The sequence below is a fragment of the Podarcis raffonei genome, chromosome 5, assembly GCF_027172205.1.
Source record: "Podarcis raffonei isolate rPodRaf1 chromosome 5, rPodRaf1.pri, whole genome shotgun sequence".
Classification (NCBI taxonomy): Eukaryota; Metazoa; Chordata; class Lepidosauria; order Squamata; family Lacertidae; genus Podarcis; species Podarcis raffonei.
In genome coordinates, this window is record NC_070606.1 from 56,011,745 (window position 1) to 56,026,267 (window position 14,523).

General features: G+C 39.8%; 1 protein-coding gene across 1 annotated transcript in view; it reads right to left on the reverse strand.

Moving 5' to 3' along the window:
- SORCS3 (sortilin related VPS10 domain containing receptor 3) overlaps positions 1-14,523 on the reverse strand; it is a 431,276-nt gene that overhangs the window by 181,916 nt on the left and 234,837 nt on the right. The gene's annotated exons all lie outside the window — the stretch shown is intronic.

Genomic DNA, 14,523 nt, shown 5'->3' on the forward strand with positions numbered 1-14,523 from the left:
CTGTTCTGTTCTAACTGTTTAACCTGAAATTCAGCCTGGCTGCCCAATGGGAGCAAATGTATTTAGTCACTCAAATAATTTACACCACCATTGAAAAGGTAATGGTGGTGTATAGAACAGAGAGATATAAAAATATAACTGTGGAGTTAAAATGATTGGAATGCATTAAATCAATTGGTAAAATCGAAAAGAACAATAGCCAGTAATGTATTAAGTGAAAACTTCATGGGATGCCACTGCACTCAGCTTCTGACACTCACTGCTGTTCTTCAAGGAGCCTTCCAGCTCCAAAATGGAAGCACTTTGGGTGCAGGTCAGGAATGGATTCAGCAAAGCTACTTCAGCTGTGTCACTGTGAATCTTTTTGGGCACCATGGAAGCTGGAGAATGTCAGCAGCCTAATTCACACAAAATGTGGCATTAACCCAGGCAACATCTTCAGCAGCAGGTGAAGAGGTGGCATATGTCTCGTGTGGATCTCAGTGGGATCCCACCACCTGAGGCAGTCACTTCAGTCACTTAGGAGGGAAATAGAAGGTAGAAACTGAAAACAGCACCAAACTGCACGTTTGAAGTCAAGAAGGGAAGAATGGCAAATGAGTGCTGCTCTTCAAGCAGAATCAAATTATTTAGACACTCAAAATTACATATAAATGTGAAGATTATCACAGCCTTCCTGAATATTTTTTTATTGGACTTCCAGCTGTTTCTCTTTTGAGACTAATAAATACCAAACGTACAGTTTGGAAGAGATTGTGCTATAACCAGAAACATCCTCCTGCCTATTGCCTTGCCTCTTCCATCCACCCTTTTCCGCAAACATTGCATGCTTTGCAGACGAAGGAAAGAAAAGTAGCATAGACTGGCGATTGGCTTGTTCACTTTCCCCCCTGGTGAAAGGAAGTAGACATCAAACCTTTAATAACAGTGCAACCATATTTGCCGAAATGACCAAAATAACCAGAAACTAAAATAAACAGAAGTGCTGCTTACATAGATGGAAGTGGAGATACTATATATACCTAGAATGATTTTATTCTAGATAGACTTGTCCATTTCAAGGGGTTGGGGAAAACATATTGAGATTTGGTTCCAGGAAAAAGAATTCATTAGTCTTATTCTGGTTTCACAGTCAGTTTCATTTGTTTGCAAAGGCAAATCATGTATTCAGAGTTCAGTGTTTTGCTAGGGCAGAATGCATCGTGGCGCTTCTCAAAATAAGCGGGTTGCTGCTGCATAATTAAATTCCTCATCTTCCTTTAAAACTACCAGTATTAACATAATCGGGATGATAAATGCAGAGTCATACTTCTGCTTGTCAACATTCACACTTTCCATGTTTCAGATGGAAACCATTGTGACATTTGACTTTATAAAAATGGCCTGGCGTAGCAACTCCACTTAATTAAAACATTTAAAAAGTTGTTTTTCTTACAGGCAATGAGTGATGCATTGCACTGCAATGGAATGTGCAGCGATACAAATATTTTACAGTCCTAACAATTAAGGCTTTATTCCACTTACAGCAGTTGACAACACAAGTGTCCCACACTTGATTCAGACAGTATCTGCACTAAAAGGGAACCAGTTGAGGGAAAGGATGCTCCTTTGCTAATGAGTTTGGTAATCAAGGCATCTATTTTCATTTCAAATTGGCTAGATTGGTGGAAATTGCGAGACTAAATGACTAGAGCTAATTAGGATTATAAAAATATTCATCACGCTGAAGAATTAACACTGGGTCTTGATTTTCTAGTATTTGCATACGGCTGCTCTTTAAGGAAGGGTGGGGGAAACGGCACTGATAAATTGTCTTCTCTTTAATGAATTGAGCAAACACTATTTCTGTTTTAGCCGTCCTTTCATTTAAAGGCACTGTTACATATTCATGATTTGTAAATGAAGCTAAGTGATTCCGATTCCTTGCATGATTACCATATTCAAGAAATTGCTTCCCCAAGTTGCTGTTAAATACTCTTGAACTTGGGATTTTCTTTTTCAACAGCAAATATTTTTGCATATCTGCCCTATTAAACATGCTGTGGTAAACCCTGCCAGACTGAAAGATATGGCATCCAGTAACGTAGTCACAAAACCATTTATGGGTAAGATCAAGCAGCTAGCGATCCTTAGAGGCTGACTGCCATATTTGTATTTTTTTGCTCTTCCACAGACATCACCTAATGTTGACAGGCCATTTAACATTTCACTGTCTTTCCAATTCATTTTATTATCACCTTTGTTGCAATGGTACATTTGATCTTTGATGTATAACCATTGGCTATACTTACACTCTCCATAATGATTCACAGAACTGCATTTTACAGGCCGGTTATATATTCATTTGTTACTTCAATTTCTATACTGCCCTCCATCCCATAGGATCCCAAGGTAGTGCTACACAAGATAGAATTGTACATAATAATGCAGTGGTGTAGCATGGCGGGCTGGGGGGGACATTGCCCCAGGCACAGATTTAGGAGGTGAAAGCCATCGTGAGCCATCATGTCCTTCTCAGCTGCTCTACGGCCGAAGGGCGCACAAGAAGGACACAGCAGCTCAGACACCTACACACACATGTGTGTAATTCCACTTATATCCTACCCTTCCTCTCAAAGAATGGCAATATATAATACCATAAACCGTCAAACCATCCCACCCCCCAATATTGCTGCTGCTACCACAGAAGGGGAAAGAGAATGGTAAGGTACAATACTGTGTAATTTTGTTTTCTGTTGTTAGTTGATTATTGTGTTGCAATTTTTTTTTACTGCTGTACTATTAACTGATTATTCTGCTGTATTTCCTCTACCATTTCTGATTACTTAAATCGCTGTGGGATTTATTAAGTACTACGCTTTGAAGTCTTAGCTGTTCACTGGAGACAACATGTGTCTAAGCAGTGGGAGATATGGGAGAGGAGGTGAGGGATTCTGTTTATACAAGGAGCCTGCAGTGTGTGTGTGTGTGTGTGTGTGTGTGTGTGAGAGAGAGAGAGAGAGAGAGAGAGAGAGAGAGAGAGAGAGAGAGAGAGAGAGAGAGAGTTTTATGACATCGTGGTCTAAATGATACATTATTTTCCATTATTATTTTCTATAACTGTTTCTCTATTGATTGTCAGCTTCCATGAGCAGCAGACTGGGGAAATGTTGGAGGTATAAGAATACTGGAGGAGGAGGAGGAAGAATATAGAGGGCCACTTTCTTTATTTCATTCTACTTTTTAAACATTTACATTACAATCCAGGTCAGTAAATAAATACAATAAGCCAGCTGAACTATATCATATTCAATATATTACATTTACAAGATTAAATCGTTTTAAAACATCTCACAAAAACTCATCTTTTTTGCTGTTTATATTACTCTCATGCTGAAAGTCATTCTCCCTCATAGCACCTCCATTTGCTTAAATCAATCAATGCACATTGATCGACATTTGAGAGTTTTATCTATCGTTTCTCCTGTGGGCTCTGAGCAGCATACAAACGAGGTTCAAGTACCCCAAAAAAGTGTGAGACATTTGCAAGGCCATATGAAACGTAAAGCTGATTGGTTGTCTTTTGCCCATGATAGCAATATTCTATATTTTCAAAAGCACTGAATTTCAATGGGCGTTTGAGGTGTTTTTTCATTGTGTTTTGCCTCTCTATGGGTGTGATTTTTTACTTAGATTCTGAAAGGTCCTGGGTTCAAATCCTGATGGGTGTACATTTGAGGGAAGGGCTGTAGAGCACATGTTTTGTATGCAATCCCAGGGTGAATCCCTGACATATCCAGGAAGAGCGGGAAAATAATCCTGTCTAAAACCATGAAAAGTTGTGGCTAGTCAATCAGCTTAGACAATACTGAACTAAATGGACCAATGGTTTCATGGAGTATCACTCAGCTTCCAGGGCCAGCCATACCATTAGGTAGAGTGAGGCGGTTGCCTCAGGTTACAGATGCTGAATGGTGGACAGTGGACACTTGCAGGTAAGCCATGCAGCCTGAGTTAGCCTGCATAACTCTCTGAACCCACAATAAAACTACAATTCCCAGGATTATTTGGTGGAAGCATGTCTGTTAAAACAGTGTGATACTGCTTTAAATGTAAGCTGCAGGTATAGTCTAAGATTCAAATGCCTGTATGTTTGGCTTTTGGCTTTTATATGTATGAAATTAGGGAGGGAGTGTGGTGCGGTGCGGTGCAAACCATCCTGCTCTTCAACTCAGGCAGAAAAATATATGGAGCTGACTTTGTCCGCTTCCTGTGTTACACCGTTATGATTTTTGCTGCCATGATCCTGAACTGTGAGCTCACTGACTTCATTCCTGTATTTGATTCTGGGTGCTATTCACATCGAGAAGGACAGAAGACCAAGTAATAAGGTTTTGCCTGCTATTACCACAATTTTCCTACAAGCCATATTCCAGAAGGCTTGTACCTTGGCTTATTATCGTCAGCATATGTGGATCACCATTTTTTTTTAATCCCCCAGACTCCTCCTTTCATACTTGCTCAGTGCAAGCGAATAAAAGATAGCTGCTGCACTTTATTTCAGCACATGACAAGGTAAAATACCTGTAGTTTCAACCTGAACAATCTAGTGATGTGTACAGAAAAGAAGCGAGATGCGGCACTGCTGAAGTTTCCGCAGACTATTACCGTTTTTGAAAACAGGAAACACTTTCCAAGTGCTAGACTGCATTTAAATGTAACAAAGGTTTACATAATTGCCGGTTGTCACACAGGCATGAAGTGCATAAAAATGCCTTATCTAACCATCTACGCCACATAATGCACATTCTATAATGGAATTTGCAGTGGATAGATTCTTCATCAGGTCCTTAACCTTCAGCAGAGGCTAAGAAATGCAAAGCTGTTGTTGAGTTTCATAATCCTTTGGCTTGGAATACGAAACTCATGCTGCTATTTTAATTCGAGTCTGACAGCTCAACTCCTATCCACTGTCCATGGCATCTCAACCTTCTGTCTCCCAACGATTCTGCCCACACACCAGCTCTCTCATTTTTTTCATTTATTTTATTAGATGTATATACAGCCCTTCATCATAAGATCTCAAGGAGGTTCACAGAATCATCACCATCACCATCATCACTATCATCTAGCTATGTGTCAGGAAGTGCTGAATCTGGGTATAGCTGCCCCATTGAATTGCAGGCGGCAGCTTCACTGAACTGACTCTGCCCACCCAGGCTGGCAATTGGAACCTTCTGTGCAGGAAGCGATATAAAGTGCTTCCTCTTCCAGTCCAGTCTTGATTGAACACAAATTCCTCATGAGGACTGGCCAGTATCCTTAGTTACTCCTCAGTCCTGCCTCCTGGTTTGCTCTTTGGCCCTCACCACTGTCTTGTCTAATTCCTGGCTCATCTCAGAGACTACTGCTCACAGCACGGTCCTGACACTGTGGCTCCAACTTTTACCCTAGCTGTGGGAGGGAAGAATCTTTTTTTCTGGCCTGGCACTGGAACTGCAACTTCAGTGGTAGGCTCACGGGTGAGTGGGAAGGTTGGGGCAGTTACTGGATCTGTCCACGCCTCATCAGTGGTGATATGACAGGATCTGATTTAAGTTGCATTGCTGTGGAATGAGATGAGCATTCACCCAAACGTTGTGAGAAATTGCTCAGCATATTCTGAGCCCATCTAAGGAGAGCTCCATATTTATAGATATAAAATATTTATTGAAAAAAAATTGGTGGAAATTATGTAAGCTGTTAAGGTAGCTATTAGTTTGTTGGATTCTATCAGGGGTTGGATTTGCTACTGTCAATGATCTAGAGTTAAGTAGTAGTGCATATAATGTTAAGACGGGGTTTAAATCTCACTTTGAAAAGATTTGTGAAAAAATTTGGGAATTATGGGAGTCTGCTTCTAACTTTCATGTCTATGTAACTTGCCTTGCCCTCCCTCTCTCTGCTCCCCACCATACAACCCATTTTCTTGTCATTCTTTTAAACACATGCAGACATTATACAGTCTCGGAAGTCATGATGACTCCATACGTGGAATTAGACTTTCAAATTACAGCACTGTGATTACTGGGAAGACCTTGCTGGGATGGAGATTGACTACCAGGTGTGCTGAGATGGCACACTGCCATACTACCTCAAACATCTAATTCAGCAACTCATGGGTGGGGATATATAGATTAATGAAGAATCTTGATGATGAATATACTTAGTGGAAGATGAGGCCTTTGATTGCCAAGCTCTTGCATTTTACAACTTGTTTGATTAGCAACATTGTGGCAGGTGTTTTAGTAATAAGCCATTTATTAGAAAGTGATAGCTAGTCGGTAGAGCATGAGACTTTTAATCTCAGGGCTGTGGCTTTGAGCCCCATGTTGGGCAAAAGAGTATCACATTGCAGGGGGCTGGACTAGATGACCCTCATGGTTCCTCCCAACTTCGATTCTATCAGTTCTATGAATTTCTGAACCAAAGCTGAATTCCATTTTATTTATTTTTTTGCTAAGGAAAAATTGGCCCCGAAGCTGATGTTTAAAGATGAACAAGGAAGATATTTGGCAATAGAAATACAAGTCCAAGGAGAAAAATTATTGATAATTGGGATTTATGCTCCAAACGAAGGGAAGTCAGAGTTCTTTAAGAAACTACATGAGATATTAATGGACTATTTGGATTATAATATAATTATGATGGGAGATATGAATGGAGTGGTCTCTACAAATATGGATAAAGCACTAAGACAGGTGGTTTCCAAGGATGGGAGGCTACCTAAGACTTTTTTTGAAATGACAGATAACATGGACTTGATTGACATTTGGAGAACAAGAAACCCTCTGGAGAGAGAGGGAACTTTTTTCTCCGAAGCAAAATTGACCTGGACCAGAATCGATCAAATCTGGGTAACTAGTGGAATGGCACCTAAGATAAAGAAAGTGGAAATCTGCCCAAAAACTTGCTCCGACCATAACGCTGTAAAGATGGAAATGAACACAACAACGGCTGGCTCCTTCAGATGGAGGATGAATGACTCCCTATTTAGAGATGAAGAGGTGTACAGAAAGGCCCAGAAATCTTTTAAGGACTACTTTGAGATAAATCTGAAAACAGAGGTGGAAAAAAGAACAATTTGGGACGCAAGTAAAGCGGTTATGAGAGGATTTTTGATACAACAGAATACCCTGAAAAAGAAGAGACAGAATGAAAAGAAAAACAAAATTTTGGAAAAAATAAAAGAAGGTGAAAAGAAATTGAGATCAAAGCCAAAGTCTCATGAAATTTTAAGAGAAATAAAGTTTTACCAGAGACAGTATATGGAATTGATGAACCAGGAGATAGAATGGAAAATAAAGCAAATGAGACAAAAGACATTTGAATCGGCAGATAAATGTGGGAAACTTCTGGCATGGCAACTGAAGAAGAGACAAAAGTTAAACACGGTTACAAGCCTAGAGGTTGAAGGAAAGAACATTTTTAGGCCAAATGAGATTAGAAACTGTTTTCAGAGTTATTTCAGGAAACTTTATGCACAAGGGCCGGTGGAGGAAAAAGAGATGGAAGAATTTCTTAAAAAGTATGGACTACAAAAAATATCTGATCAAAGTAGAATGATTTTGAACCAGAAAATAACAGAGCAAGAAATAGAGGGAGCCATTCAAAACATGAAATTGGGAAAATCTCCAGGACCAGATGGCCTGACTTCCAGATATTATAAAGCTTTGAAAGACTGGTTGATTCAACCGTTTAAGGAAGTCTGCAATGAAATCTTAGAGGGGAAGAAGGCACCTGAATCGTGGAAAGAAGCTTATATTACACTTATACCAAAATCTGAGAAGGAAAAGAATCAGATTAAGAACTACCGCCCTATATCATTGCTTAACGTGGATTACAAAATTTTTGCAGACATTTTGGCAAAAAGATTGAAGAGGGTTTTGGTGGGTGAGATTCATAAGGACCAGGCTGGCTTTCTCCCAGGAAGACACTTATCTGACAATGTGAGGAATATAATAGACATTATGGAACTACTTGAGAATAACATTAACACTAAGGCAGTATTAATATTTGTGGATGCTGAGAAAGCCTTTGACAATATCTCTTGGAGCTTTATGAAAAAGAATCTCAAAGGAATGGGGGTGGGTCAAGGTTTTGAGAATGGTATAGGTGCAATTTATTCTGAACAAAAAGCAAAACTAATTGTAAATAACGTGGTTACTGAACAAATTGCTATTGAAAAAGGGACACGACAGGGGTGCCCAATATCCCCACTACTTTTTATAACTGTTCTGGAGGTTTTACTAAATATGATCAGGGGTGACCAGCTGGTTAAAGGGATTCAGGTCGGAGCCAAACAATACAAGTTGAAAGCATTTGCAGATGATCTAGTTTTAACTTTGCAAGAGCCAGACACTAGTACAAAAAAAGTTTTGGAGACAATACAAGCCTTTGGTCGAGTGGCAGGTTTTAAGTTAAATAAACAAAAAACAAAGGTATTGGGAAAGAACCTAACAGTGGAGGAAAGAGAGAAGTTTCAGAGTGAAACTGGACTAATGGTAGCAAATAAGGTGAAATATCTAGGGGTTAATTTAACAACTAAGAATGTGAATCTATTTAAAGACAATTATGAGAAATGCTGGACAGAAATTAAGAAAGATTTGGAAATATGGTCAAATTTGAGACTTTCCTTGTTGGGCCGAATTGCTGTTATTAAGATGAATGTTTTGCCAAGAATGCTGTTTTTGTTTCAAACATTGCAGATTGTGGACAGAATGGACTGTTTCAAGAAGTGGCAGAAAGATATATGGAAATTTGTCTGGCAGGGCAAAAAGCCCAGAATAAAATTTAAAATATTAACTGATGCAAAAGAAAGAGGGGGGTTTGCCCTGCCGGACTTAAAGCTTTACTATGAAGCAGCAGCTTTTTGCTGGCTGAAAGATTGGCTACTTCTTGAGAACACAGACATTTTGGATTTAGAAGGGTTCAATAATAGATTTGGTTGGCATGCATATATATGGTATGACAAGGTAAAAATCCATAAAAGCTTCAAAAACCATATTGTAAGGAAAGCATTATACAATGTTTGGAGTCGGTATAAAGACTTATTGGAAAATAAAACCCCTAGGTGGCTGTCACCAATGGAGGCTAAGGAAGTTAAAAAACTTAATATGGAATCTAAATGGCCAAAATATTGGGAAATTGTAGAACAAGAAGGTGGAAATGTGAAATTACAGAGTTATGAGAAATTGAAGTTTAAAGTAAGAGATTGGCTACATTATTATCAGATAAATGAAGTTTTTAAACAGGACAGGAAAATCGGCTTCCAGGTGGAGAAGTCAAAATTAGAAACAGAATTGTTAGAACCCAATACGAAGAATCTGTCTAGAATGTACAACTTGCTGCTGAAATGGAATACACAGGATGAAATGGTTAAATCAGCTATGATTAAATGGGCACAGGACATTGGTCATGACATTATGTTTGCTGACTGGGAACAGTTATGGACCACCGGTATAAAATTTACGGCATGTAATGCCTTAAGAGAGAACATTATGAAAATGGTTTATAGGTGGTACATGACCCCAGTCAAGCTTGCAAAAATCTATCACTTGCCCAATAATAAATGTTGGAAATGCAAGGAAACTGAAGGTACTTTCTACCACCTTTGGTGGACGTGCCCAAGGATTAAGGCCTTCTGGGAAATGATTTATAATGAAATTAAGAAGGTGCTTAAGTGTACCTTTCATAAAAAACCAGAGGCTTTTCTCCTGGGCATGGTAGGCCAATTGGTGTCAAAGAAAGATAGGATGTTTTTTATGTATGCTACAACAGCAGCAAGAGTTCTACTAGCAAAGTATTGGAAGACACAAGAACTACCCACACTGGAAGAGTGGCAGACGAAGGTGATCGATTACATGGGATTAGCAGAGATGACGAGCAGAATCCGTGACCAAGGGAAAGAGACGGCGGAAGAAGATTGGAAGAAATTTAAATTTTATCTTAAAAATATTTGCAAAATTATTGATTGTTAAAATGTCATGGGTAAAGCATAACAGATTTGCAGCGATAAATGATTGGATAAGAGTTAAAGATAGGAATTAATAATAATTTGGACCAGGGGTTGCTGGAAAAAAAAAAGTTTAAAATAGAGATGCAGAAAAGGGGGGCATGGGGAAGTCGCTGAAATTGGGTATATGAAAAAATCTATGAAATTTTACATGTTTATATGTGTGTTTGTTTGTGTTTGTCTTTTGTATTGTCTTATATTATATGTGGAAAAACCAATAAAAATTTTATAAAAAAAAAAAAAAACAAAGCTGAATTCCACTGCCACCATCAAACCTCTGAAACAGCCTCCTCACTAAAGCCATGGCATGTCCCAAGGTAATGAGTTCCGCTGAGAATGTGAACACAGCTGCCCCACATGCCAGCATCCTTTATCTCCCCTACAAGATGAGCTTAAAAAAGCAGATCATGTGATTGAGCACATACTCAGTAGTATAGAGGAGTGGAGTAGTGGCTCGAGACCCGTGGAATGGGGAGAAGAGACCACAAGGGGAAGGTCTTGAGGTCTTTACACCAGCATCCAGTCACTGAAAAATGTTCTCCGCCTCCCCCCCACTTTAACATTATGCCTCTGAATACCAGTCGCTCGGACTTGCAGAAAGCTGCTTTGCTCATGTCCAGCTTTCAGGATTCCCAAAGGCATGTAGCTGGCCACAGTGAGACAGGATGTTGGATGACATGGCCCATTGGCTTGGTTCAGCAGGCTCGTCTTATGTTCTTAAAGAAAATGAACGTACATAACTTTTCTCCTTTCACACGCAAAAATCAGTGCAGAATTTGGAACATTCAATCTCACAAATTAGGAGTGGGGAGTTATAGAATTTGGGTATTCTAACCCAAACCAAACCTAGCCTGGATTACCACGGAGTTTCCTGACAGACACATCATATACCCAGCAGCTGATCATTTGTTTCTTTATTACCATGGTCTTTGTCCAAACACAGGCGCATGCATATATATATATATATATATATATATATATATATATATATATATTCTAGCTTAAAAGTAACATCAAACCATTCAGCTACATCAAACAGATATATTGGGTCTTTCAATTCATACTGCGAAATTCCTGGATACACCGAACATCTGAGCTTGCAAAAGGACTGACATTTGGCTAAGTCCTTTCATAGAATGACTGCCTGGCACAGTAAAGAACTCTACATTTACAGTGGCTTTGCATCTGCAAATGTCACTGTGGCATCATCAAAGAAATAGCAATGTGAACCTGGTGCCTTCTGTTAACAAGGTAAAGGCTATATTCAAGTTATTATCTGTGGTTACTGGTGCAGTATATAATAGAACACTTTAAAGTGCATTAAATTACTTAGGTCAGGCAGTAAAAGACCTGGGGACTATGGTATATTGCAGCACAGGAGACATTGTTCAATGGGCCACTAATGAATTTACTCTCCAAGGGAAAGCCGGGACACGTCACAAATATAACTGCTGAGCCAAAGAACTTCCCCTGCTTCGTGTGCATGCTCCAACAGACATTCCAAAAGCTCACAATTCCAAACATCTGTTGGATGGGCAAACAGGACATCAGAAAAAGGCTGTACGCCAATACTAAGACATCATTGAGTCATGATACTTGTAATGAGCATATCCAACACCCCAAAAGAAACCTCCATATGAAAGCAGTTTTGTACTTGTTCCCTCAAAAGCCTAGGGATCATTGCTACCATTTTTTGTGACTGAAAGACCATCTCCTGCAGGAAATGTTCCACAGGTAGCACTTGAAAGGTAAAAATAATAATAGCTGGTGCCCATCGTCTGCCCCACTTCTCCCCCCCGCCAGTCTTTATATTCCTTGGGGATATGCATGTACTCATGAAAAGGTAGGAAACCTGAGCCATATATGCTTCTATACTACCTCAGCTTTGGGAAAGAGTGTGTCTGACCACAATTCATTGCTTCTCTTAGCTCAATGGTCCAGCTCTGGCTAGAAGAACTTAGGATGTGCTGGACTCTTTAAAGCAAGGGGCATTGCAGAACAGAGAAGATATACTGAATTTTCCCTGGCCTGGTCTAATTGAGGAACAAATCAAGGCTTTTGAATTCAAGCATTCATTGACAAAGTTGGGGAACTTGCTAATTTCAATGTTTACAAAAAATTCAGTATTCTAAAAAGATTGAAAATGGGTGTGACTATATCTTGAAAAATTATAAACTGGTGCTCCATGTTGTTTAATTCACCCATCCATTGAACACCATCATCCATATACATGATGCTTTGCAGAGTACTAAAGGGTATATCTCAGCTCCTGCTGCATTTGAAAGCACTTCACAGTATGTGCCCCTTCGTTAAATTGAATGGGAGAAGAGACACTGCAGCAGGGGTTAGATCAGAATCCAGCTTTTAGGGGGAAGAAAAGGCAACAAACAGAGGGAGCATGGTTTCTGCAAAAGCAACAACTGACAACTGCCATCCCATCAATAACATCCATCGAGAAAAATTTCAGGCTGTTACATGGCAAGCACTTCTTTTGAATCTGTTGTTATTTCAAGACTATTGCTCTGCAGTTACCCTCTCATCCATATCCTGCAACAGTTATGCATAACCCCATCACCAAAAAGACAACTAATGTGTTTGTTCCTAACAGAGATCCTTTTAGATGATCTTTCATGAAAAATGTCTGCCGTCAACATTACAGTGTCTATGGGATAACATTATTTTCTTCAGACAGTATAGCCCTGTTCATGCATTGCTCAGAATAGGCATGTAGAACAAGGAGCAGGGGTGCTTTTAGACCTTCCCCCAATGGTGAATTGCCCTCTCCCCTCAGCCCTTAGAAACCACATGTTGCCTATGGCCATGTGAGCAGAAAGTCACACATAAGAGTCGTGCCAGATTAGTGATGTGAAGGAGGACCTGTTATGACAAGCTTCACCCAGCCTGTCCCCAGAGCCCCGTCTCTGAGAAAGGCCATCACTGGCCAATTCAATTTTTGGATTTCAGCAGGAAATCCTATCAACCAACTGAAACCAATGTCAGAGTCAGCCAACCACACAGAAAGGAACCGCCCCCTCCGCGCACACCCCAGCTGTCCCACAGCAATCGGCACTGCCGCCGATAATCTGTCTTTCAGCTCACCCATTCATGTGCAACTTGTGGCTACTGGAAGCGGGGGAGAGATGTGATAGTAAGGCAGAACTAAAACTACAGTGCAACCTTATCTTCTTTTTCTTCTTAAATGTGAGTAATGCTTAAACAGACCTACGTTTCTGGGATCCTACTGACGTTTTCTCTAAAGATTGAGGCATAATAAGGGACAGCAGTTTTGTTACAATTTGCACCTGACAGGATTAGCAGTGCTACAACAAACAGGGATGGCAGCTGTGTTAAATGAGAATTAAAACATGGAAGAGTTCTACATAGCTCAAAATAAGACAAATAGCACAGATGTACCTGACCCCTTTGCAATTTTGCTTTCAGTATACCATGACTCCATGAGTGCCCTTGACTACAGCCACAAAGAGTAGTTTAAATTCCTATGTTTAGAAATCATTTTTGCAAGCTTGGAAATGGGGAAGCCGATAGTGTGAGGCAAAAAAATGAGGGTTGCAGGTGAATACCCTGCGCAGGGACCTGGGAGCACCATTTAAAGTTCAGTGAATGCATAAAGGAATAACATCGGGATGGTATTATTTGGATTAAATAAGAATGGAAGCAGGAGAAGGAACAATAGCATCTCCCCAAGAACAGAACATGGGAAGTCACCCAAAAATGTTTAATTTGGAATGGAATAATTGGCTTTTTTAATTGCATTATGATCTGGTATTGTATCAATGTGGCTTATATTGGATTATTATTAATGAAAAATTAATAAAAATTATTATAAAAAAATAAAGTTTGGTGAATGCATGTTCATCCACTCAGAATAAGCTGGTGCATTTGGATGTGAATGTGTTAACCAAGTATTTTTTCAGGTTTTGCCCCACTGCTGAATGCAATCTTCTTTCTCCTTTGTAGCAACCTGTTGAGTTCCTGATACAGATGATCCACAAAAAGAAAAACTTTCTGTGCATGAATTGCCATCACTAGACAGTACGGATTCTCCAGATATTTATTCACCATATAGTATGTATACAATGAATGAGCAACAGCAGCCTAAAGTTCAGGCACTGTTTCCTTCTTCCCTCTCAACTTCCAATGTGCAAAAAGAAAGTGATCAGAAGCTTTCACTCCATGTTTTAAACTAACCAGAGTTTGTTGTTTGATCTGATCTGGGGAAACTCTAAACCATGATTTGACAGCCAGGATCCAACCATAGGTTAGGTTTGATCCTGGCTTGTTTCAACGAACTGTATTTTAAACAGTGGTTGGAACCTGTGGCCCTCCAGATATTCTTGAACTACAATGGCTAGCCATTGGTCACGCTAGCTGGGGCTGGTGAGGTGTTGCCGGACTCCAATTCACAATTTAAATGCTTCCTATCATACCAGAGAAGAGAGAGCACTTGCGCCTAAGGCTTACTGCTTTTA